Genomic DNA, 24,604 nt, shown 5'->3' with positions numbered 1-24,604 from the left:
ATTTGCATATGGTCTTTCCCTTCTGTAATGGCTTGGCAGGTGAAGAACGGTGGTCTGGAGGGCTGCCCAGAGCATTGCCAGTGGTTAAGATTAAGTCTAAACCTTCTAGCCATCACCTCTTAGTTTGTGCAGTCGTACATGCCTGATTTTTTTGTCTCTGCTTCTCTCCCCCTCCCCTTCTCTCCCTCTTAAGCCATATTCGCATAATACCATCTGATTATGAACATTGGCCCAAGCACAGTCACATTGTACAGAAAACTGTGTCTAAAATGCCCTGAATAGAATTGACTAAAGGTGCCATTTTAGAAAGGTCTGCCATTTTGATCTGTTTCTGTCTCAAACTGGGCTATGTGTTTTTCCGGCCTCAGCTGAGCTAAGTGAACTTTGGACTATGTCAACACGCTGAGGCTGCCTAAAGCAGAATGTTTTTTCTGTCCAAAGAAACCTTGAAGCCAAGGTGAACTGCAGGCGCCAGGCTCATAGACATTACTTACCTCATGCAGACCATGCGGCAACTGAATACAAGCCAACGTGAGGCTTGCATGGGACTATTTTGTTACAGGGACTATTTTTTACTCAGGTGTGGTTCTGGGGAACTTCTTACCTGGATCTACTTTGGAGGCTATTTAAACCACGCCCGATCAGCAGCACACGCTTCGCGTTATTCTGCAGCGTAACGCTCACCGTGCCTGCAAGCCTGCATCCAGTCTTCTGCCACGCCCGCCTCGAATCCGGAGCTCCTAGGAAAAGGGGAAAAGAAGGAGAAAAGGTTAGAGAACGAACATCATTTTTATTCCTTACCCGATTCCGGACCCAGCATGTCTCAGAGCCTGGAAAAAACATTATTCCAACACGCGTCGCATCGCCAGCTGCATCGCCAGCTGCAGCGCCGCGTTATACTCACCAGTCCACAGCATCTTTAAACTCGGCGCTCTCTCCATCTTTTTCGTCGTCGAACTCCAGCATCTGGGGAAAACCAAAGAAACAACAAGGTGAGCCCGGAAGCAGACAAATATCATCACTTAACATAGACTTACCTGATTTATCACCGGAGGCATTACCCTTTAACATGCCACATCTTCATATGCCGCACCTATAAAGGGAGAGAACAACAACAAATTAAACTCAGGCAACTTTACCGGACAGTGTTGGGAAATACAGACTCTTACCCAAACGCCATCAGCTACCTCCAGGCAATATTCTTTTGGACCCAGTGCAATTCTAAAAAGGGAATGGAACAAGAGTGAACATCGGACATATTGAACTCTTTTGAACTTTATAAGCCCCGGAGTCAATAGCCAGAACTCCTCCAGGACCTTCAAGCCAGTGAAGTAACTGGTATCTACGCGCCCCTGCATGCCAAGCAGGATGGAGAGCTCATCATTTAAATACATAAGGTGAGCTTACTAAAAGGAAATATCAGAGGTGACTAGTGGGGAGATAGGGAGCAGCGGGGGGTCCTTGCTAAAATCCACAGGTGGCTAAATCCCTTTCTCCACTTACAGGAGAATACTTCTTTGGGTCAAGCAGACAAAACTAGGCAGGCCAGTCCAAACAGTCATCTCTGCACTACGCATCACGTTGGTGGAGACCGCAGCTGTCCGGGTCCGACAGACGCCCCTGTGGGAACCAGGTGAGCGTAACAAACTGGAAGTATGAATTACATATGATTTTTATAAGTGGTTGGGCTTTCACACTATTTGACATCCAGCATTTAGAAACATTGAATAGCTGATACTCTGATATACACATTGCAGGAAGGAAAATAAATCAATGAAAGCTGTTACGTGTGGGCACTTATCCCGAACACATCAGGGGCTCCTAGTTCCACATACAGTCCCAATTACAGAGGCACAATGCCTGGTACATCTTGCAATATAGGGGATAAAGGGCACATTCCGGGCACACAGCATGTCGTTGAGGAGCATTGATCTAGACCCAGCGTTATGCAATGGCAACACAAAATAACGCCTGTGTCTACAAGGACCATATTTTTCCTTGGGAGGTTACTCAAATGACAATGACATATGGCAGGGCACCACAGTGACATGCCAGGCAGATGGACTGATCAAGTACAGTGGAGAAGCAATATCCCAAATAGAGACTATGTGTAAGCAAATATGGTCCCAACGCATCACAAGGCTGACACGGATTGCAACAATGAAGAAGCCAGTGCGAATACATATAGCCATAGACTCAATGAAGGAACAGTTCCTGGTGGCGCAAACACACAGTGCAACCACACTCTTGTGATCCCCGATATGACGAAAGGTACGGCAGCAGTGATTGATTACTACTGGGTTTGTCCTCAACAAACCTACTTGCACCTCCCACTCTCATGGAGGGGCACGCGTTCACTGACCACCCTGCACTCAGTGCTACTAGTAATCCTGGAAGATCACCTGAAGGGAGAAGAAATGTCTGTAGAGGTGCCAACAGCCACTCTAGCACCGAAAGAAGCTTGCAGATCAAACAAGAATTTGGTGTGCTGCCAGAAAAAGGACGATTTCAACGGTGGGGAAGAAAGAAGAGGTCAAACTGTCTCAAAAGACTGTCCCGCACTGCTCAGAGAATACCTGACGAGTATCGGCTTTTTAGCTCAGCAGAGACTTCCTTTTTCTTCTTTTTTGGCTCCTGGGGTACAAGATGCTGAAAATGGGTCACTATCCCACATCTTCAAGGCGGTGCACAATCTAGGTGTTGAAATGAAGCAAGAAGGTGGAGTTCAGACCACAGGTTGGCTATCGCTTGCCTTTGATTGGGTCCCGTCATGACTGGGGGCAGCAGTATAACTACTGGTGCCTGTGATTGTGTTCTTCTTGGTTCTCTTCTGCACGTGCCAATTGGGTATCTGATGTGTTGTTATAGTCCCTAATAGTGCAAAGATGATGGTATCAATTGGGGGATCTAAAACACCTTACCATACAATAAAACAGCGAAACATAAATGAATGTTTCTGGGGTTGTAGATATGTCGAGTGGGGATGAGTTGGTTACTGTGTAAGTAACGAAAGGGGGAAATGTTGGGGAGGAGCTAGCACCTTCCTGCACCCCCCACCGTCCCAAGCGCTTTACAATTAGGCAAGACTTCTCTAAGCACTATAGCACTGAGAAAGCGGTTTTCATGCAAAAATAAACACACACACAGACGTGGCCAGCAACTAAATGAAAATAGTATTTAAATATAAGATGTAATTAACTGTTTGGTTGAATACACTTGTAAATGTTATTCTATGCAGTTTTAAAATCTCAAATCACGGTTAATGCAGCCTGTGCTAAAAATAGACTACAGGCATTGCCTGGTGTTGGCTAGCTCTGGTAGAGAAGACAAAGTGGCTGAGCAGCTGTTCCCTGTCCATCAAAACACCCAGGCAGGCTGGGGCTCATATACACAATGTAACAGTATGAGAAAACAGGGTTTTAAGCGGAATCACTGGACCAAATAAAAAATAAGAATATTGAGTGAGTTGTTGAGAGTATGGCGGGAAAGTGTGTTTATATATAAATATTTATAATATAGAAAATGATGCTGAACAGGAACTACAACGTATCCTTGTCTACGCAGCAGTATGTTAAGTAGTTTTGTCCTAAATGGGAACCAGGTTGTAAGGAAGAAAGACAGTTGTGGATGAGCTATGCCATTATCCAGTAACCAAGTTGAACAGTTTCAAGGCACTTGCTGACATCAGTCTGAAGGAGCCAGCCACGGAAGAATGACAGAATGCTGGTCAGGGGGGGTAGAGGGGGGGGGGGGAAGAGTCCTTTGCCCCACATCCTCATTTTTGTACAGATTAAAATGTTATACATGCAAGACAAGACTCTTGGTCTTAATTCCCTAGAGGGATGAACTTTAATCTGGTGTGAGGGTGATATGGGGTACCCCAATATATTTAAGGAGTCCCGCTGTAAGTATGGGCTACCTTTCAAAAGCAAAAGGAATCTCCAGGAGCAAAATGTTTACACAAAAGGCAAGGAATACAGATAAGAGACATTTGAAATCAAGTTTTTGTGACACAATATTGCCAGAATCATTACAGAATTAAGGACAGGCTTCTCCAAACGTGGAACGTACACCATGTGCAGGTTTGCACACAAAAACAAACATTTATTGGTTTGCGAGGAATAAAAGTTCTGATCAAGGACTATATAAATTGTAAATCAAAATGTGTCATTTATGCATGGATATGTGTATGTAATATTACAGAATTGAAAACCAGAATCAGGGAATACATCTCCACCATCGACAGGACATCCCAACATATTATCCCCACCAATAATATTGCTGTATATATGGTTGTCTGTCTCGCCATAGGCGATATTTGTGGGGGGGATAATTTGTGGGAGCGGGGGTGTCCCCTGCACATTTAAAAATAAAGCGGGGGGGAGGGCGTGGCCAGCTGCGCGATGCAGTAGACGTGTCCTCCCGGAGCTCCCGCGACCGCGGCCCAACATCCTGCTACTTTCGACTATTTGCAGTGCTTGGGGGACCCCCAAGATACCCCCCCCAGTGTCCGACACCCTGGACAGTACCTGGGGCGAATTCCAGCCCGAAACGGTCAAGAACCACGGAGAACGCGGCGAAGAAGAGGAACGCCGAAGCGGCCCTGTGAGGGAAACAAGATGGCCGCCGGAGCGCGCTCTGGGTGAGAGGCGAGTCGTTTCTACACTCCCGGGGCCGGGGGGGACGGAGAGCTCGATGCCGCGAGGGAGGCTCGTGCACCCCTGAGGCGGCCCGCCGGTGAGTGCCCGCTGCTGCTACTGAGGGGCCCCTGCGCGGGACTTGCCCCGAACTGCTCGGGAGATTCCGAACCCGCTGGACCCGATCCCATCCTGTGAAGCCAATACGGCCTTCGGCCACAACTCCTCCCCGAGCAGACATCTTGGAACCTGCTGGTCCGCCGCGCGGGCGGAACTACCCGGTGAGTCCCGCGCCTCCGGGAGGGTCTGCTGGCCTCCCCTCCCCCGAGAGATACTGGCTGACATCGCAGTGGGGTGCGCGGCCAGGCGACGCTTCAGTGACGGTTGGGGGTTTCGGCTGCAAGCGAAGGGGCCACTCGGATCTCTCCTGGCCCCCCCCCCCCCCCTGGAACTACAAGTATTAAAGATTTAGCACTGGAGGGAAGGATAGACCGAGGGCCGACACCCGACTCTCTACGCCCTTCCCCTCCCCCCCCTCCGTCCGGCCTGCGCCCCCAGGTGTGGGCAACGCGCATAAACCAGTGCAACCGTCGGGGTTGGCCTGAACCAGTGTGAGAGAAGGCGCCCCGAAAAGCAGGAACCATGGGAAAAGACAAAATTAGAAGGCCAGCCACGCAAAACAGAATCGACCAATATACGGTTCCCCCATCGCAATCTTCTGACACTCCACTGCTGCCGTCGGTCGAAGGGGACTCTACATCGGGGCTTTCCCTAAGGGATGTTATGGCAGCCATAGCGGACTCCCGTTCATCGATGGAGCAGAAGATGGACGGAATTAGTCTTGATGTGTCCCTCCTCCGGCATGACCTGCAGAAATTATCGGCACGCACTGGGGAGGCGGAGCAGCGCATCTCCAACACGGAGGACGGGCTGCAAGCAGTACAACAACAGCTCCAAGGGATCACTGCCAAACTCAAGACTCTGGAAGCCAAAGTCGAGGAGGGAGAGGGCAGATCCAGGCGTAACAATATCCGCATTCTCGGCATCCCCGAGAAAGCAGAGGGCCCCTGTATGGAGCTTTTCTTGGAGCAATGGCTGACAGACCTGTTTGATCAACGATCCTTCTCTAAATTCTTCTCCGTGGAGAGGGCACATCGAATACCCACGGGTAGACCGGTGCCTGGTGCTCCACCGCGAACGGTGATAGCAAAACTACTGAACTACCGGGACCGAGACGCGCTGCTACACCTCGCACGGACCAAGGGCACGACCACATTCAATGGGTCCAAGATCGCCTTCTTCCCGGACTATACTCGAGAGGTCCAGAAAGCGAGGCAGTCCTTTGAGAAGCTGAAACGACAGCTGCAAGCGATGGGAGTCAAATACGGCCTGCTCTTCCCGGCCCAGCTGAAAATATATCACAAGGGCACAACAGTTCACTTTAACGACCCAAGGGAGGCATGGCGCTGGGCAGAACAGCATATAGAAGGGAACTGGTCGACGCCCCGGCCTAACAGGGACAGAAATCCTAGACCACCACCAGCACACCATCCGGACCCGGGCCAGCCACCCTCACCAAACCAACCGGCGGTGGCCGGAGACTGAACAAGATTGCTGTCACAGCAGGACTTCCCCCCCCCACAAGTGGGAGCCCGCCCGAATTGGTGTAGGAGAAGATGTGGGAAGTACCACAGCACTGCTATAAGTTGTCTATGTTATCAATAATGCGGTCCGCGGGGGCATCTCTTCCGCCCCTCTACCTGTTAATTTGTTCAAATGTTAATTGTATAAGGGTTTGTAAGGCTGTCACCTTACAGTGGGTAAGGATCAGCAATGTTGAGGCGACAGGTACTTCGTGTTGGGGTGGAGTATGGGGTGGGGGTGGGAAGGGACAGTTTCATTGGGTTTATTGTTATCCCGGGAGCAACGCGTCACTGCCAGCTCCGGAGTTTTGTTGAAGTTGAAGATCATGGTAATGAGAGGCTACGAATAACTCAGGCAGCACATCACTCAATATTCACGGTACATATTGCAACACACCACTGTAGTCGAGGACGCCCTCCTCGGAATACACCTGATAAACCTCATGTGTGGGTCCTTGAATGGCAACCTTGCAACCCCGGTTGACCCCGACTGAACGTCCCAAGTCCTTCAAGGTGCTCACCTGGAACGTAAATGGGATGGGTTCGGCGATCAAGAGGCGCCTGATCAAACAACTTCTCAGTAGGCACTCCCCCGACGTGGCTCTGCTATCCGAAACCCACTTGGCGGGTTCAAATTGCCTATATTTCCAACGTACAAACTATAGAACGGCCTTCCATGCGGGATATACAATGGGATCCAGGGGCACCCTCATCCTCATACATAAGCGTGTCCCTTTCACCATCCAAAACCTAGAACAAGACCCGCGGGGCCGCTATGTGATGATCCTAGGTACGCTTTTGAACATAAGGGTTGCCTTCGTCTCGGTGTACTCCCCGCCCGGTCTAGGACGGGAGCTAATGGACGAATTGACTGCCCTCTTAGGCAAACACCAGCCTGATGAGCTATTTCTGGGTGGGGACTTTAATGATGTCATGTACAACTCCGCTGATCGCACACACCTCAGACATCGTAACCCGGACGCCCCCACAAGACTCTTCAATTTTGCCTCTGCCTTGGGCCTGGGTGATGTGTGGCGGGAGTTGCATCCGGATACCAGGGGGTACTCCTTCCATTCTGGTGCCCATGGCTCACTCTCCAGAATTGATTATCTCTTTATCCCGAATGCGGATCTCTATAAGGTAGTGGCGGCGGAGTTCCTCCCCCGGGGCATCTCAGACCACTCGCCTCTGCTGGTGGAGATCCGTACGAGGGGTGTTTTCCCCCCTAGGACGTGGAGATTGAATACTTACTATTTGGGCTCCCCCGAACTTGTTGATCACCTTACTGAAGTCTCCACTGAGTACTTCGAAATTAACGACAACGGTGAACAGGACCCGGTGGTGATCTGGGAGGCCTATAAGACCGTTCTGCGAGGTGCCTTGATCTCTTGGGTGGCAAATAAAAGACGTGAGAGACTCCGGGAGGTGACAGAGGCAGAGGGTGACCTGGCTCGGTGTGAGAATAAACACACTCTGGACCCATCCCCGCAGACCCAGCTCTCCCTTAAACGAGCCACCGAACGGCTCCGAAACCTCCTACTAGATAATGCTAAACACGCCCATTGGGACTCCAGAGCCAGAATCTATGAGCAAGGAGATAGGGCTGGCCGAATGCTAGCCTGGTTGGAAAGGAGAGATGAGGGACAACGATGTGTGCGAGAGATTGCCAATTCTCGGGGTGAAAGGTTTCAGTCGGACGCAGAGATAGCCGAGGCTTTCGCCCAATTTTATGAAACACTCTATCGGGCTCCAACCTCGCGGCTGGACCCATCCCTCCTAAACGAAATACCACTCCCGGTCCTCTCAGTTCAACAAAGGGCGAGACTAGACTCCGATCTCTCGGAGACCGAGGTGGCAGATGCACTGGCTCAGCTGCAGACCGGGAAAACGCCGGGCCCGAACGGGTTCCCGGTGGAGACATGGCAGAAACTGGGAAGGGTCGACATAACGTCATCTCTCCATAAAATGTTATTGTCAGCCCGGGAGCAAGGTGCTCTCCCGCAGGACCTACGTAAGGCCACCATCGTGGTCATACCCAAACCGAATAAGCCCCAGGAGCACTGTGCCTCTTATAGGCCGATCTCGTTAATTAATGGTGAGGCTAAGATCCTTGCCAAGATCCTGGCCAATAGGCTACAATCTGTGACCGATACCCTGATACATCCGGACCAATGTGGCTTTATGCCACACAAATCGACCCGAATGAACCTGCACCGACTCCATTTAGCACTAGAGAGAGCTCCCGCCATTGACACTTCGCTTGCCCTTTTGGCAATCGACTTTGAGAAGGCTTTCGATTCGGTCCGATGGGATGGCCTCTGGGAGATCATGACACGTATGGGCTTTGGGGTGGAGTTCATGAGATGGGTGAAATTACTGTATACAAATATATTGGCGGAAGTCAAGGTAAACGGGTGGACCTCTCGCTCCTTTCGGCTGGGGCGGGGCACACGGCAGGGGTGTCCCCTCTCTCCCCTTCTCTTCGCCCTGGCGATAGAACCATTAGCCATATGGCTTCGCCAGAGTACATCCTGGATGGGATTCAGATGGCCGGAGGGACATGAGGACCGGATTTCCTTATATGCGGACGACCTCCTGCTATACCTGGGAGACCCCGCCCGAGCTTGCCCTATAGTAACCCAGATTCTTGTCCAATATGGGAGATTTAGCGGTTTAAGGATCAACTGGAAGAAATCTGTTTTCTTCCCAGTGAAAGGTGGGGGACAGCCCGACCCACAGGAATGCCCTTATCAAATAGAACACCTTGGTTTCCGATACCTTGGGATCTGGATCACATCGGACCTAACTGACTACTGCAGACATAACCTCAAGCCAATCCTAGATCGCTTCTCTGCCGATGTACAGCATTGGAAGCTTCTCCCCCTGACCCTCATGGGTAGAGCTGCGCTCTTCAAAATGCTGGCTCTTCCGCGATTTCTCTACGTCCTTCAGAACGCCCCTCTGCAGATCTCGAGGGCTGAATTTGACCGGGTGGATACTCTCCTCAGGGAGCTCCTGTGGGGTGGTGGTCAAGCGCGCATAGCTCTGGCCACACTTCAGAGGTCGGTCTGGGAGGGTGGGATTGGAGTGCCCCGCCTTCAGACCTACTATTGGGCCTCACAATTGGTGGTGGTCAACGACCTACTGCACGGGGATCGGGAACTACCCCACATTAAGGCCGAGGTGGCAACCATGCACGACACCGATCCACTACAGCTATTGTATGACACCCCCCCTAGACCCTCCCCACTAACGATGAGGGCGCAGATCACTACTATTTGGAGGCAAGTGCATAACTTTGTGGGATGGGGGACAAAGATATCAGCGGCGCAACCCCTATGGAGGAATACCAACCTGAAAGAAATGGCGAGGCTCGGACCTTGGCCGTGCTGGGAGAGCGCAGGGATACAAAAGGTGGGAGATGTTCTTAGTGGTGACAACCTTGCCCCGTTTGCCGACCTGCAACACCGGTTTCGACTCCCCGACACTGAAAGATACCATCATATGCAAATGTCCCATGCCCTAAGAGTCCACATAGCGTCAGACGTCAGCATACCGGAGTATTCACCTGTAGAACGTAACATTTTACCTGAATATATTCCCTCCAAATGCACATCCATTCTTTATAACGCCATCACATCCTTTGCGACCCCTGAACTGATTGGCTTAAAGACCAAGTGGGAGGCGGATGTAGGGGACATTGACCCGGAGGACTGGATACGGGTACTGATGCACCCCAGGGAAATTGCTATCTCCACGAGACTCAGGCTAGTGCAACTTAAAATATTACATAGAGTATATTATCCCAGAACTGCACTGTTTGGGTGGAGACGGGCAACGAATCCAAATTGTCTTAGATGTGGGAGCGAGGAGGGGACCTTTTTCCACATTCTGTGGTCCTGTCCTCGCATCCGATCTTTCTGGGGGGCCTGTTGTAGTGAACTGTCCCGGGCACTGTCCACCTCAGTAGAGCTTGACCCGAAAGTCCTAATCCTGGGAGCACCGGGGGAGAATGAACTGAATAAATGGGGAGAACTCTTATTGCACACAGCTGCAGCCCTGATGAAGCGGAACATTGCACAAAAATGGGGGGTCCCCGAACCCCCAACGATGGAGCAGTGGGCACTAGACATGGACACGTGCGCTATGTTTGAGAGACGAGTCTATAGGGCAAGAGGCTGTCCCAACAAAGCCTCTAAAATATGGGAGGCATGGGAGGAGAGAGGGCCTTGAGACACGTGATCCTGAGAAACGTCCTTTTGTTCATTATGTTGTGAATTGTGAATTGCAGATGTGCTCTATGTGAACGGGGATGATATAACACTACTGTTGTATGGGACATGCTGGCCCCACCTGATGTAGCTGCCTCTTTTCTCCTTTCTCCTTTTTTCTTTTTTCCTTTCTTTCTTGTGCCTCTCTTTCGGTTATGGTTTACCATGTCTATGTTATGATTAAATGAAAATAAAATATTTTATCAAAAAAAAAATAAAGCGGGGGTGTCCCCCCGCAGGGTCGATGCCTCATTTTCGCCGCAAAAATATGGCGATATTCTTGTATCGCGATATTTTGGCGGGGATATTAACACATAGAACCCATCGGCAGTCAGGATCCTAAAGTCCCACTGGCCCAACATTGGCAAAGACCACATCAAATGAAGAATAAGCAAGACCTAATATTTATTGGCCTCACATCACAAAGGGTAAAAGAGGAGGGGGACAGAGAATGTCTATTAAGACAAACGGAGGCACGCATGATATGCAAGATGCGGGCAACAGAATTTGGTCTGAACATGGACTATGAAATGGGATATTTCTAGGATGCAATAGAAGTAGCTATTGTACATTTGTAAAATTAGGACCCATGGCAAATTTAGCCAAGAATTCACTTATGAGAGGTTGCATATGTACATTAAGCTCAAAAAGGTACATATGTGATCATGTACATTCAAATAGTGTAAAAATAAAAGACAGGAGATTGGCACACATAATGATTTAAAATTAAACAAGGTCCATTATTATCTAATCCCTGTTCATGTTTATTTAAAATACCATTCACAAGCGCAATGATAATTTGCATAATTAATGTGTGAGGTAAATTAACCTTTTATTTATTGCTAAAGATAAAAAAGCTTTTCAGCTAATACAGCCAATTGGGGCCGGACTACAGGCGGTGTACCTGTTTACATAGCAGAAAGCGGCATGAAACAGGTAACATGACCGTTTGGTAAAGTCGCGGCAACGTAATGACATTACACGTGAGGAAACGTGTATCACGCGGCTGCTGCCACAAGTATAAAGATGCTTTCAAAATGGCGACCGCACTACGTAAAACAGACACAGGTCGTTATTGAGGCTTCCTGTGGATAAAGAAGGCAAGTACTTTTATGCCCAACGCATACTAACTGAGCAAATATGTTGGTGGGGCTCTTTACCCTATTGTGGAGGGTTGCTTTAATTAATAATAGTAGGTTAAGCCTAGAGGTTGTCCCCCTGCATTAAATAAATAAATAAATAAATAAAAATCGAGACGGGAAGTTTAAAATTGATGCGACGTGCTGCTAGAATGATGCAGTTTGGCAATCCTTAAGGGTCGCCACTTCATATTACAATATACAGACTAATATGAGATTTTATCATTCGATTAAAACAATTATTTTATAATGGGAACCATCCCGGATACTTGCAAGCAACTGTGAGAATTAAAACAAAGGAGATAAACTTGGATGCACACCAGATTGCTGGTTATGTAATGCGAGTATCATGCAAGTAGAGTGGCTTATGTAAAATACAATCTTAACAGAGAAACCAATTTCAATGACAAAACTACCCAATAATAATTCAGAAGCAAGACCAATGTGAACATTGAAATAAGATTTTTGAAATAATTAACATTGAGAATGTATCACTAAAGTGATATCAACTTGTCTCTCTCTCTCCATACCAATCCTACCTACCACCATTCCTAATTCGTTGTCTGTCTATTCTGTGTGTGCTGTATATTTATGGATAATTGGAATTGTGAATCACTTGGAGATTTTGATTTATGTATTAAAAGACTTATCCCGGTTTTGAGAAAGGCCGGCTGGCCGAAATACGTTAACCACAAAGGGCATCTAGAGTACCATAAGTAACCGGACAAATCTAACAATCTGGAGGAATTTCTTTAAATATAAACGATTTTGGAATAATATCAATATATGTGTCTTCATTGATGTCCGGCGCTACATTAGAATACCAATAACTCTCGTTGCTCAATCCATGTTTGGAATCCCATCCTCGCTTGAGAATGCTGGGAAGCAGCAACTATCGCCCCAGGCCGTCCAAGAGGTTCCGGTTGAGACGGAAGCATAAGAGTATCGTAGGGGTTTGGGGAGGGTGTTGATAGAAGCTGCACTATGGGTAGGTTATTATATATTTGACTGCACTGGGAATGAACCAACATCTTATAAAACAACAGCCATTGTGAAATTGAGGCCCATCGTCGCGCTGTAGCCAGGGCAGTAGGCCCAGGCCCAGAACATAGAGATAAGTGTGTGCATGCAGGGTCGGGTTGCATCATAAGCAGCAGTGAGAAAGACCAAGACCGCAGAGATTTATAAACCTCCCATTGTTTCATACCATTAGCACTCGTAGCTCAGAAGGAATTCATCCTGCAAGGCCATGAAAGGGCCGAGACCTCCATATGAAAGGTTATCCCACGAGAAGGAGGGCATGAGCCTATGAACCCCTTCCCCAGTCCAAACGCTAAGTTATAGTGCCCAGATTCCCCTATCCCAGGACCCCAGCATTCCAGTGTAACAGCCAGCCCCAGAACACCGACCATAAAACTGTCATATCGCCCATCTATCAGGAAGATCACAGCAGAAAGGCGAGTTCACAATATCATAGATTACTATGATTTGTGCTGCGAGGTTCCAGGGGGGGAAAGTAACAAACCTAAAACCAGTGTGGGAAGATGCAGACACTTCTGGGATCGAGCTGGGGTTTGCAAATTATTGTGACCTCGAAAGTATCCTCTGCGCCCATGTCTGCAGTAACAGGTGCACATAAGGACATAGATAGGCAATTAGCATGCCTTATGGAGCAGTCGGTATATGTATAGGGTCGCACCAACCAGCCACCTGGATTTGTACCCTATGTAACCTATGTCACTTATGACACTGTGTGCCTTTAAAGCTTGCTGCTTACAACGTTTTCGTCAGAGCACTCCATGGCAGCAGATTCCTCTGCTATTGCGTACTTGTTTTTATGAGAAAACAACCTTGTTTTCCTTGAAAGATAGGATAGGTCATTTATAATGCGCTTAATACCCAGAGGTTTCCAAGAACGGACCGGCGATCGAACCCGTGTTGCTCCGTGTCGTCTTACTTCCAAGGCGAGCAGGTTACCGCTGAGCTATCGTCCCGAGGTGTACTGGGCCCTTTTCACTAGTGTATTGTATTTTTTTATTAGTGTTTTAATAACATGCAACATAGTAGAAGGAAAACTCGAATGTGCAATCTTGTGAGAAAACACATTAGGAAATAATGACATAGCCAGCTTAGTTAACTTCCCCATTCCCCAATTGTGTGGGATTAGCCGTTACTCACATGTCAAGCAGCTCAAGAATTGACTTTTTGGATCTTAAGATCAGTATCAGTCCCACAGGGTATGCCACACACATCTTTCACAACGCTACTGCTTTCAATTAATTACTTAATTCAACCAGCTGCCATAGAAAGACAGTGATTTCCAACATTCCGAAAGGAGAATACATCAGGGCTAAAAACGCAATTGCAGCGAGACCCCAGACTACACTCAAGAATGCCTTAACATCTGCAATAGATTTCTGTCCAGAGGTTATCCAACAGATATACTTAATGAAGCAGATCTACAAGTCATTAAGATGGAGAGTTCCACCTTATTGACACCTATGGTGAAAGGCAACTCCACAGACAGTAACAAACGTATATTTATCACTCGTTATAACACGGACAGTCATAACATTCCCAGCAGTCTTAAAAAACATTGGCATCTTTTAAAAATGGACAAAGATTAGACCGATTACATAGCATCACATATAGTAAAGCGCCAACACTCGGGAGATTTTTGAGCCCTTCTTTTACTTCACCCAAGGCAAGGGACTGGCTTCAGAAGGATCAAAAAGTGGGGGTTCCACAAACGTGGGACTTGTTCTATGTGCCCGTTTGCTTATGAAACAGATGTTAAGTTTGGCAGTTTGGGATCTTAGAAGATACAATTGTAACACGAAATGTGTGATCTATTGTATCATATGTTGTGTGGCCTACACTACATTGGGAGTATGATTTGTGCATTAACAATCAGGATTTGTGAACATTTGAGCACTATTGGTAGCCAGAATGCCAAGTATCCACTTGCATCCCATTGGCAGCTGAATCATCAAATGGCTAACACCCAAGATCTTCGCTTTGTTGGACTGATGCAAGTCAACTTACCGAAACGTGGAGGGAATCGGGAGCTGATACTCTGGCAACAAGAATCACGTGTTATCTGCAAATACAGGACTGTGTACCATGACCTCAACACAGATAATGAGTTTTTTGTCTTTTTATAAGCAATTATCCGGTTGTTCGTATATTGTAAATCTACAAGGTTTGTGTATGGCAAATAGCTGTCATTCTAATGATCATGTAGCTTGTGTAACTGTAGCTATGACCCTGAATATAGGGGCAATTATGTTGTTTCAATTGATTTACCACCTGCTTGTACTTGACTAAGAATATCTAAGTTGTTATGTTTAAAATGAGTCTGAATTAAGTCAATATTCATGAAGTAATTACACTCATGTGAAGTTGCGTTCAAGAAGATCAATTCTTTAATAAGGAGCACCTACGACAATGCTAGGGAGCCCCACCTGATGGCGAACGCCCACTCAGGATATTGGACTCACTTTTGGTTATATATTTTTTCACTACAAATTGGCATTAATGTTCACCTACCATGCCTTTCTTTCAGTAACACTGGTCCAGACACACCAGGGAGTTCTAATCTATGGGATGGAACTGACACAGGTCATCTGACCTCGAAGTTAAGACTTCACAGCATCAGTACTCTTCCAAATGAGAGTTTTTGCGTATTCAATGTACTGATTCACTTACAGCTATTTACTTGTAACACTTATTACATTTAGTACAGAGATCCAAATTTGGGCCAGTTGGTCCATTATCTTAGCATCCCAATGATGCATTCCATATGTACCAGCCTGGGTAATGTCATTCAATTCTGGGCAGTTGCCCCTCGTCCTTTAAAGGAGCTATTAAGTTAGGATAACGAGCAGTCCGTGCTAAATCAAAGTGCTTTACAAGGTCCTGGGTCGCCTGTGCAACCTAACATCATTTGAGGGCCAAGGGTGGGATCTCAGGTTAAATTAAGCTAGCTAACAAAAGGGGTTCATACATAAAATGCCAACGGCAACAGCCACATATTGTCACTATTCTGGCATGGGCTGTTGTGTCTTTTTCGAGTGGAGCCAGCTCCATTCGAAAATGGCGTCCAGCCTTACTTAGACATACACTTCCAGCCATGCGCAGCGTTCAGGAGTATAATCCGAGCCAGTCTCAGGGAAGCTTGCAGGTCGATCTGAGATACCACAAGACAGACTGATATAGTTAAGTGATGGCCTAGCTCGAGTAATTTCATGACGTTGGCATTGCATGGCTGGTGTACTAACGCAGCACCAAATTACCTTAATTTTTGCACATGCATTTTTGTGTTGCAGTCTTAACCGCATTACTTACCGCATTGTCGGGATCATAAGACGTAAGTGATTTAGGTGCCGGACTGGTGATGGGGGCTTCTTACTCTCACGGGTCAGGCCATTTATATTTACTTTTCCTCGCATTAAACAATTTCTCTCAAAAAATGTTTTCCATAACCTTATTTTGAGGATGGCACACTGTCCCTTCAATTAAGAGCCTAACAGCAGGTATGCTTTGATGCTCGTTATACCGTATCAACTTGGGGACAGGTCCCCTTGGCTCCAATCAGGAGTCACTAACGTCTAGTTCTTTCTGACAGCCTCACCATTTGAGCAGGTTGTCACTCACTCAACCTGACCAATTTGAGGGTAGGCAGAATAGCATGGGACAATGAGCATTTTTGGTAGGCATGCAGTAACTCGCAACCAGTGACTGCTTGCATCTGAGCACTTTATTCTTTTCACGCGTGATAAGTCTAAACAGGTCATATGCAACCTTTAGTTATAATTAGCAGTTACTTATGGAATAGGTATACTAGCTTTTAGAGTGGTTGCGGGGGCACTTCCTCCAAGCATTTCTATGCATGGTTAGTTTTGGCCGTGGCAATGGCTCAGGTGTGTAACTATTAAGCATTGTGTTGTAATAATTTAAATGACTTAACATGATTGTAATTTGTTTTCTTGTGTGTTTTTCTTCCCCTTATTTTTGTCTGGGCATACTTTGTATTTTATTTCTGATCCTTTTCTTGTTTTTCATTAATTGCTTTTTGGTTATGTTTGTATGGATGGATGGACAATGTTCAATTACAATGGGGGTTTCTTTTCCCTTACTCACTCCTGAACTGTACACCCTGGTTGAAGCAACTGTCATTGACATTTTTATTTGTTTCTGGTTTTCTTATGTTTGTTATTCCGTGTAATTTGGATATTGTATTGCTGTCACGTTACTGTGTATGTATTCAACCTGGGAGAAGACTGAGGTCGAAAAACGTATCGGATGTTTTTTGTTGATTAAACAGAGCTCTTGACAAGCCAACCCATCATCGCAGTGTGATCGTGTTGTTTGAATTAATTGAGTTAATTGATCCGATTTCATCACCAGAGGCAAATTGCAGCACAGTATTTGATTGCGGTCATGTTACATGTGCCTCCCACACACATTTTCCCATAAAACGCAGGCATGTAAAGTATAGCAGATCCCTCAACTGTAGACAGTTGCCCTAGAGTTTCATAGGCTTTTCATTCCTCTTACAAAACTGTGCCCCATAGCAACCAGCTGTGTCCCATTGGAAAATGTGGTCCAGCTATCGCCATCATCATCAATACACTCTGCCTCTTCTCTATTCACTCTTCGCCTTCCAACGTCTACATGCTAGACATCTATGTTTTTCTGTACAGTGCTTTAAGTACAATTTCTACTGCATGCATTGTAATTCCCCGCTCCCTTGTCATTCAGATCGTGGTCTGCTGAAGGGCAATTCTTCCTGCAGGGCTTTAAACCCATTTCGTATGGCAGGAGGCTCTATATAAATATAGGACAATATGTCAGACTATTTCATAACAAATTTACTTTAAAGCAACTTCTACAAAAACATACTATTCTATTTCATAACACCACAAGTTCTTCTAAAAATGTCATAGTGGGGTTGGGATTTGTACCATCATACAAACACATGGTGTATCAAAGAGAAATTAACCAGTTAAGGGTTTTTATTTTAAATAAAGAGAAAATGCCTACCTTTCCTATTACTAGGAGGGATTTTCCCTGCCTAAAAACTAAACGAAGGGTGCCATCAACTGTACAAATCAAAATGGTCCTCATGCCAAAATCTAACCTCTATCTGGCTCTACCACTTTTAAAAAAGACAACATAAAAATTAGCCAGAGCAATAGCCTTTCCACTCGTGCTTCTTCTGGCCAAAGGCCAAAGCTACTTTGGGCTGCTCCCAAATACTACTCATCGGTTTAACGTGGGTTTTCCATAGTAAGGTCTTCAGTCCACTCTTCAAGTTCCATATATTAAGTTTGAAGTCTTTACACAACTCCACTGGTTCCAGTTCCCTAATGATTCAGCAACTTGGAAATGGTCTTTCAAATTGGTCTTGATTTAGGATGGAGTAATTGAATGCTCCAGGTTCCCAGTTTTCCATGTGCGCTTATTTTTCTAGGACTCTCCAAAGCCTTCTGGCCATCTGATTTGCTTAACTCAACAGGGTCTCTCTTGGGAGTTTGACGGTGTCCAGCTATCGAGTTTGTCTAGCTCCGTGAACACTTTTGGCTTTGCTAGCTTCTTGTCTCGCTCTCTTTAGTTAAGCCCCTTTTGCTTTCAAATGTGCTTAACTCTGGGACGTAACCGTCCATCCCTTCTCAAGAGCGCTCGCTTCCCATTGTCGGGCCAGCTTTGCAGACACTACACTTCTCACATGGAGATCAGGAATTTGGTTTCTCCATTGCGGCCAGTTCTCGGCATCGGTTAACAGGCCAACCACTCCTGCTGGGTGGTCACACCACCAGGTGAGACGGTCTCTCTGTTTCGGTGCTGTCGCCCTTCGCAAAGCGGCCCTCCGGCATCTCATTCTTATTCTGCTCTACCTCCAAGCTACCGCTGGCTCTCTAGTGTAGTACAGCTCTGCCGCTTTAGGACATTCTCATGTCAGAGGTTTGCCTCTGCATAGGATTCCTCTCACTCCATTCCAGCTTCCGCGTCTATTTATTCTCACTGCCATATTCCCTCAGGCGTGTTGCTCTCCATCAGGTGTTGCCTTCACGAGGATCCCTGTATTGCCTTCAGCCAAATATCGGAGTAATGCTAGTATGTTGGCTATGACAATCCACAGCAATCTCAGTCTTTCCTAATCCCATATAGGCAGATGGTGTTCTTTTTAGGGAGACCATGGTAGGAATGGGAGTCCTTATCCCATAGAGGTAAGTCACTCCCAGTGAGGCCCCACTTTCCCAGACTCCTATGGAGGGTCTTGCTTTAGCGGCTCACGTCCCTATTTCAAAGGGGGTGGCTCCCCCATTGGAAGAAGGGACGAATTGTCCAGATTCGTTACATAGGGCATAAAGTCATTAAACAATTGTTCTAGTCATGGAGATTCATTTTACGCTGTCACTACCAACTAACAATTTATAGATCTATTTATATTAAAAGAGCAAAACATTCCGGTACATTGTTACTGGCTCACTTACGATGCAACAATTCAGGCGCACCTGTACTTAAGCATGTGCATCGTCCTAAACCGATTTACGTGGTTGTTTATCCATTTAACAGCTATCAACATGGAATGTTTCTTGGCTTATTTCATAGTCCCATTCCTGTCAGGTTAATCAATTGTGAACCTAACAGGAATCTAGATGTTAAAATGACAAGCAATAATCCTTACAATGAATGAGCAATTCATTTTTATCAAGAAAACAATTTTTCTGTAAATTATAGGACGCTTAAAATGTGTATGGATCCTGAAAGTCAACTTGTCTCCTCGCGTAAAATGCCTTTTACAGCCACTTAGAAATTAATGTCATTTTCAATCTAGAATGAAAACACCACAGCCATTTAATAATAATGCCTTCTACAAGCTATTCGGCACAAAACGAATTCCGTCAACAAAATAAATTACTACTGTTTAACGCAAATCAAAAGAATGCATAGAAACTATAGCAGGCATTTAAAGACAGAAAACTGTTTTAGAGTGCGCTCATTTAACAAAATACATAAGTAAACCTTTGTGGAAAAAAGCACAACGGACATATCGTTTGCATTTAGGCAATTCAATCAAATTTAGAACAGCATAATAATTAATAAAAAGTTGAGAACACATCACTCCAGCTCTCCAAACAATCCACTGTCCAGTCAAATGCGGAATGCAATTTAAACCCCTCTGTACTGCCCACCCACCTTTCAATGCAGGGCTGCAGGATCCAGCAAGAAAATATTCATCCACTATACGCATGGCAGAACACTTCAACCGAGCAATGAGGCTTTAGTAATAATCCCCTGCTTCAATTTGAAAATCCAAAATGGATCAGATTTCTCATTCCTAGCAACCGACCTATGGAACACTGCGCTCTGCTCAGACTCAACTTCATGAACAAGGACATACTCAAAAAGCAACTCAATTGGGTCAATCTCGCCAAAGAATGGCTCCACCTAGGTCCACCCTGCACTCCCACTCTAGATGAGAACCAGTGATCTGCTCCCTACAGTCACCCCCCCTAGTTGCTTGATGATCCCTTGCTGCCAACTGCCCACTCTCGCCCTCCCCAGTTAGCTCCCCACTACATTTTACTTTGCTTCCCTCACCATGTACTACCCCCTATGATTGTAAAGCGCTCATTGCTTCCCGAAGCTAGGTCCACGCTCAATAAATACCCTAATAATAAATAAAAGGAATCTTCATAACAGACGGAGGGCATCACCCTATTCATAAACAGATTGGGACCAGGACAGCCATATTTCTGCAATCTACTTCGTCTCAGCCACGCACTCTCTGCATTGGACAAAGGAACTCAAGCCGTTCAAAGTATCTGTTAGTCTATCCCATCAACCACGGACACCTCAAGAGCACCACAAATTATCTTCCCGCCCACCAAATAACCTACTCATCGTTTAAATCGGTTATCACATTACACTATAAAACACATGTCAATGAGATCTAGAGTTTAACTCCTACTAGTATCACCACAACTATCTCACTAATGTTTCTATGCAATCCTCAAAGCTTATACATATTTAAAATGTGCTAACTCACTAGTGTTAACAGTCGCCTACATTACACTGTGGAGCTCAAACTTTTCAAGTACACTAAAGTTAGTCCAAAAATCTAAAAAACAAATATACCCATACATGGTGGAAGTCGCACATACTGGTAGAGCCGCGAAATAGAAAACCTTAAGTTTGGGTATGGTACTCTGTGACAGTGTCAGCATTATTTCGACAACGACCAACGCAACTGTGATGTTTTATTATTATGAAAAGTGCTATAACTAGGTACCCTAATATCACGATTCTATTCAAATTATCCCAACAGTGTGCAATTTTTTTTTTTTAATAAGTAGGACTGGTGCTGACCTTACTACCGCCTCAGATAATGTATCCTTTTGCGTCTGAAAAGTTTCGTTATTGTCTGCAATTCCTTCGGATGAGTACAATTATTTCCCCTGCTCTCTATGGCTAAAACGATAAATGGTCAGTACCGCCACTGGAGAAGCACATTGACCCTGCTTTAATTTGAGAAATGCCCACACTTCCACACGAAATGGCAAGATATACATGGTAAAAGTACACTCACAATCAACAATCTTTTGGTGTAAAAACAGGTTGGGGATTTGCGATTTCCTTTGATGATAAACACTGTATCCAATTTGAACTACGTTACTGCCCAGATTGAGAACTTTACTGTCAATTGGGCCGTGAGCAAAACGTGTCGCTAGGCAGTAGATGGAGAAGGCACAAAACTGCATGTGGACTATGGCAAACATAAGCCATAAATACCAAGGGATAGATTATGAAAAGGAGATGGTCAGTTATGAGACGACGACAAAGAGGACCAGCGAAGTAACAATTTAGTGAGGCCCAGGGGAGCTTACTTATGAAATTCCCGGTAGGTACCCAAATTTAGGAAGTGACATCACCAACGGTTTTAGGACCGCATTTGCACGTTGTCGCCAACTTGTTGCAAGGGGTGCGGGGGGGGGGGGCTGAACAGGGGAAACATTGGCTAGCATGTACTGCATATACTAAAGTCAAGTAAGAAGGAGGTTTAAACCACCCAGTTGCATTCCAGTAGGCCAACACTGCCCCTACTCCACCCTCTATAATCATCCATGTTGTAGTAGCCCTCAAAAGGCAGAGCAACACAACTAGGATGGGAGAACGAAATGCCATCCCATCCTGTGAGTGTGTCAAACCTCAGAGCAAAGACTATGCGTGCGCCTCCTACCTTGGAGCACAATCTCAATAATTTGGTGCAAATCTCGCAAGCGAGTGCATGGGAATCCCATGCGTGTGTGTGGGCTGCAGACCCCGGATCACTTGCTCACTTCTTCAGTGTGAAACTCTGGCCAAGGCTCTTTGAGCAAGCATTCAGGATGGGTCTCACACCTTCAAACAGTGTGATATATTGAGTGGGCACCTCACTCCTTGGAGCATAGTATACCCGTTGCTGGTAATCTCACAACTGAACGTACAGTTTCACTCTTGGTCATCTCAGTGGCCCTATGTATATTAATGGAGACAGTCTCCCATCTGGGAAGACAATTATATTTCTGTTAAAACACTCTGAATTCTCACTCCAGTTTTCTTGATCTATAGATCCATACCATATTCATTCATTGTATGTGCAGGGGTGATAACTTGTGTCTGAGTGAGCTCATTCTTTCATTAAGGAGAGATAAAGGGGTAACAACCCCCTGCATGTGGCATCAGGCTCATTTTGCCCCATTGCTCTCACTCCAGAATAAGTGAGCAGGTTTTAAGACCATGCTGATTCTGCTATCCTACAGGCTCGAGCCTTCTATCCCTTGCCCCATCACGGCTTCCGACATTCTGAGCGGCAGCTTATGTACAGCAGGCAGCTCGGGACATGCCTGTTGCCAATTAAATGTAGCCAGATCTACTAGTTAGACACTGCAAGAGTGCCATGAACCCACATTGGTGGTGGAGATGCACTCAACATACAGAACACAATGGTATAGTTTTGCAGTCCTGCTGAGAAATGACAATTTGGTCTGTTTAAATGTAAAGCAGAATGGCTGAGAAGTACACGCACTCTGCCTTTAAAAGTAAAGCAGCTGTGGTGGGTGGAAGTGCTGCTCCGGTGGCATCAAGAGTATGCAATTCCCAGCGGGTAGTGTTAGTCATTTCCTATTGAAGTATAGCAGCCCTATTGAGATGTGCCATTAAAAGTGAAGCTGTCCAGTAGGCTGGATCAGTGCTGCCCCATAAAAGGTGTAGAAGCCCCTGTGAGAAGTGGCAGTACTGTCCCAACGGTGAGAAGTGTAGTATTTTCACATTAAATATGCTTAAGCACTTTGGGTTATTGAATAGTGCTGCTACATTCGGAGTAATTCCATCCCTTTAAATATATTAGCTCTAGTATAACCACGACAATGTTTAGTTATTCTGATGATGAAGATGATATCAGACTAGCTCAATAGTTCTGGTTCTCCATCATTAAATGTACTTCAGAGTCTCGGGAGGATAGCTCAGGGGCAGCGTGCTCGCCTTGGAAGCAAGACGACATGGAGCAACACAGGTTCGATCCCTCGGTCTGCGCTTAGAAACCTCTGGGTATTCCGTGCATAATAAATAACCAATTCAAATTTAAATAAAACTGCAGAGAAGTGCTGGGGCCTTGTCAATAAGAGTGTAGCAGCTCAAGTGAGAAGTGCTGATGTTGTCCCATTAAAAATATAGCATCCCCACTAAGATGAACTAGCATTGCCTCAACAAAAGCATAGTATTACAATTATAGAAGCCCTGTTGCCAGTAGGGGTGCACAGATGTACAAATACATCCAACTCAAAACGATTTTTAGAAATTGAGGGACAGACTTGCTTTGCATCTGTGCCTCCATTTCTAAAAATCGTTTTGGGTTGGGTGTACCTCCACAACAGTACAGATGTACAAATACACCCAACCCAAAGGGATTTCTTTTTTCTTTATTTGTTTTAATCGAATGAATGATTTTTACAAAACATCGACATTTACTCTAAGTAGTTAAGATTTTTCTTGTGGAAAACTAAGAATTTCAGCCGACCCTCGGCCCTTTTCTCGTTACTCATTTAAGCATATCTACATATATGAAGAGGTCGGAGTTGTTTATCAAAAGTTCAAAGTGGTTTTACAGAAGCCGTTTAATATACTAGTGTTTACAGGGGGTTTTCTAATTGAGTCATCACATGTTGTAGAATTTTTGTTGTTGCAATTAACCACCTTGGCTTATCGCCACTAATCATCCTTGACCACCAGCAGGATTCTGAGTCTAGCGAGGGGGTCGGACGCAAAGTACAGCATATACGATGTCCTGATTTTCTCTGTTTCCGTACAGTTGAGGAGGAGATGGCGTATTGTTTCTTTTTCGTTTGTCTTTTGGCAAAGTCTACAATCACTTGTGTCCGAGAGTCCTCTTATAGCTTTAATTTCGTTTGTTGGAAGAAGATTGAGCCTCGCACGTAAGAGGCAATTTCTGGCTTGTTTATTTGGAAATTGTCTAATGTAACTCTGTAGTTCATTCAGTTTTTTTTTATGTTCGGAGGCAGGTGAAAAGTTAATTTATTTTCAGAGGCTGGCGAAGAGGGGTACACAGATGTACAAATACACCCAACCCAAAACGATTTTTAGAATTGAGGGACGGGCTTGCTTTGCATCTGTGCCTCCATTTCTAAAAATCGCTTTGGGTTGGGTGTACCTCTACACCCGTGCACCCCTCTTGCAAAGAGGGGTGCACTGATGTACAAATACACCCAACCCAAAACGATTTTTAGAAATTGAGGGACAGGCTTGCTTTGCATCTGTGCCTCCATTTCTAAAAATCGCTTTGGGTTGGGTGTACCTCTACATCCGTGCACCCGGGTGCACTGATGTACAAGTATACCCAACCCCAA

The 24,604-nt window shown here is 45.8% G+C and overlaps 1 protein-coding gene across 3 annotated transcripts in view; it reads right to left on the bottom strand.

The window, feature by feature from the left end:
* FARP2 (FERM, ARH/RhoGEF and pleckstrin domain protein 2) overlaps nucleotides 1-24,604 on the bottom strand; it is a 4,051,843-nt gene that overhangs the window by 4,026,524 nt on the left and 715 nt on the right. The gene's annotated exons all lie outside the window — the stretch shown is intronic.

This window comes from Ambystoma mexicanum, chromosome 10 (assembly GCF_040938575.1).
Source record: "Ambystoma mexicanum isolate Mex_15411 chromosome 10, UKY_AmexF1_1, whole genome shotgun sequence".
Lineage (NCBI taxonomy): Eukaryota > Metazoa > Chordata > Amphibia > Caudata > Ambystomatidae > Ambystoma > Ambystoma mexicanum.
The sequence above is the reverse complement of the archived record's forward strand: the minus strand, read 5'-3'. Positions and strand labels throughout refer to the sequence as shown.